We start from the raw sequence: 2,735 nt of genomic DNA, 5'->3' as shown, positions 1-2,735 counted from the left end.
CCTGTTTAGCTGTATTCATTTATTCATCATGTCCTCTATACTCGATACTAAGGTGATGTGATTTGATTTACTGATTTATGTGATATAATAATAATTATATAATATATAATTCCTACAGAAGACTTTAGGTTGACTCTGGTTTGTTGTCACCATCTACAGGACAGATGAAGTACTGAACATGTGTAGAATAAATTACTTATTAAGTAAAAACTTCCAATAGCTCTTTTTAAATGATCTCTATCACCTTTTGGTGTTATAAAAATACTCAATGCAGACTGGCCCCTGTCAGAAGACTATACATTATATTGCTGAATGATTATTAGAATTTTTCTTATGTCGCTGGTCAAGTTAATTTTGATCTATCTATCTATCTATCTATCTATCTATCTATCTATCTATCTATCTATCTATCTATCTATCTATCTATCTATCTATACTCAAACCAACACTGCCTGTGTCCTTGTGCTTTGGTTTACTGTAACCTGTGTCTAAAGTCTATTTTTGCTGCTGAAACCAAGCTGCTTTGACCCAACAATTCCAAGGTCAACCAAAAATCTGTCTGCAGCAGACCCGACTGCCAGATCTCTGACTATAAGGAGACAACCCTGAGTTAAAAAACAACTCCAGTTCACATAACTGATAGAATTAGATAATTAAAGAGAATGAAAGCAAGTGATGATGGAGAGTTGAAAGTGGTTTTTAATTGTTATGATGACAGGCAACTTTTCCTCCTGTTAGGCCTCATGTTGGATTTGCCGTGTGCTCATGCTGTGCAGTGCCACCTGTTGCCTGCCCGGAGAAGCAAAACCAGCTCTGGCCAGTTCACATGCCATCAGCGTGATCGGACAAGAGGTTTCAGACTGAGGGTGGTGAGTTAGACTAGCAGAAACCAGTTCACTTTTTTCCCCTCTTAGTCTCACCACCACCACCACTGTAACAGAGAGGAACCTCCCCCTGTTGCTGCTCGAGGATCGGCTTTCTGCAACAGTAACCAAGACACCCTGTACCAACTCTGCCCTGAACCCAGTGGCTCTAAATTTAGACGCAGAGACACAGGGACAAACTTGACGTTATTTCAGTATCTGCACTTCATGTCCCATTTATCTCATTCACACCCCCTTATTCTGACTATATTCCTTTGGCACTATTGCTCATTTAAGACATGACTTCCTGTGAAACCTTTGGGGCTTATTTTATCTCATGACAGAGCAAAGTCATGTGTGTATTATCTATAACTGTCATCCTCATCATTTATACTTATGTAAAAGGTTAATTTTGTACCTCTCTGGTTCTTTCATAAGAATTTTTCTTCACCACCTGTGACAGACTCAAGTTAGTTCACCTTTCTATTTCTATTTATTATATAATCACATGTTGTATAATTGTACTTATATATTTCAGTCCCCAGACGAGAATTTGAATTTGATAGTGTCTGTGAATATCTAGAGCCTATAAACTGTAAGTGCTGTGCTACAGGAGTTTGGTCATATATCACAAGTATAAAACTGGGTCTGTGTTGGTGTGGACAGGTCCTGGTGATGTTGATGATTTCCAGTGCGCAGCCGGCACTAGACCGGAAGACAGATACAGAGTTGTCATGTGCCGCAATGCTGTTTCCATGACACACATCTGACACACACACACACACACAACATCATCTGATCATGTTCAGTGTGTATATTAAATACCCCCAAAGGGTACACTGATTCCTTCCATCCCTTTAACAACCTCTCACCTCTCCCAGACTGTGACCGGAACGTGTAAATGGAAACCCATATAAACACATAACTAGAAAGTAAGTAAAAAAGAAAGAAAGAGGTTTCCTTGAAGAAATTCAATTAGGTTACTTCAGTGGCTGCGTGATCAGGACAGTAAGCTTGTGAGCACCTGGTTCCTGTTCTCTCAAGGGGGCAACAGCTTGTTTCTTCATGGCCTGAAGAATTTTACTACTTGTGGTGCATTATGGGAGCCTACTTTTCACTCTACTTTTTGCCTCTTTTGTTTTAATAACTGTGCTATACTTAGGTGTTATTTACAACTAAATGTATGCTACACATTGCGCATAGCCCTTTTAATTGGGTGCCCCTTTCAAAGCAAATGGCTTTTTTTTAAATAGTTTGTTAACATTTACTAATGCTTCATAGATCAGTGAGACCAACAATTTTCAGGTCAAAGAGTTAAGAGTTTTTCACTTTATTATAAGCCATCAGGTCTGCTGTTATAAATGTTAGCAAGTCATTAATAAAGGTTCATTGCTCTAACTTTCTGAGAAACCATCATGATTTTTATCTTCTGCATTTAAAATGTTAATAAATCAGAAGAAACTGTTCTACAGAAATTTATCAAATGGACTATGGTCAAATGGAGTGTGGTCCACATGATCTGCAGCCCTTTTCCTGAAAGTTCGTCTTTCTGGAGGTTCATCCTGATGAATAAAAGAGCGAGCTAAAAAGACAAAGCAGGTCATACTGGAGGAGGGTGTTTCCACAACCTAGCCATAGAGAGGCTCTTATTCATGGCTCATAGCTGATCTGTAAAGTACCAGTAAAGGATTTATTTACATTTCCAAACCCTTTAAACTAGGTATCCTATTAGAAAACAGCACCATTGATTTTTATTATATATTACGATATACAGAAGAAATGAAGCTCCTAAGCTAAGCTCATTTAGCTTAGCTAGGAGGCAAATTTACAGTTAAATTACTAAAATAAACAAAAATAATTAGAAATAAAAAA

Source organism: Larimichthys crocea, chromosome XIII, assembly GCF_000972845.2.
Source record: "Larimichthys crocea isolate SSNF chromosome XIII, L_crocea_2.0, whole genome shotgun sequence".
NCBI lineage: Eukaryota > Metazoa > Chordata > Actinopteri > Sciaenidae > Larimichthys > Larimichthys crocea.
Note: the sequence above shows the minus strand (reverse complement) of the source record.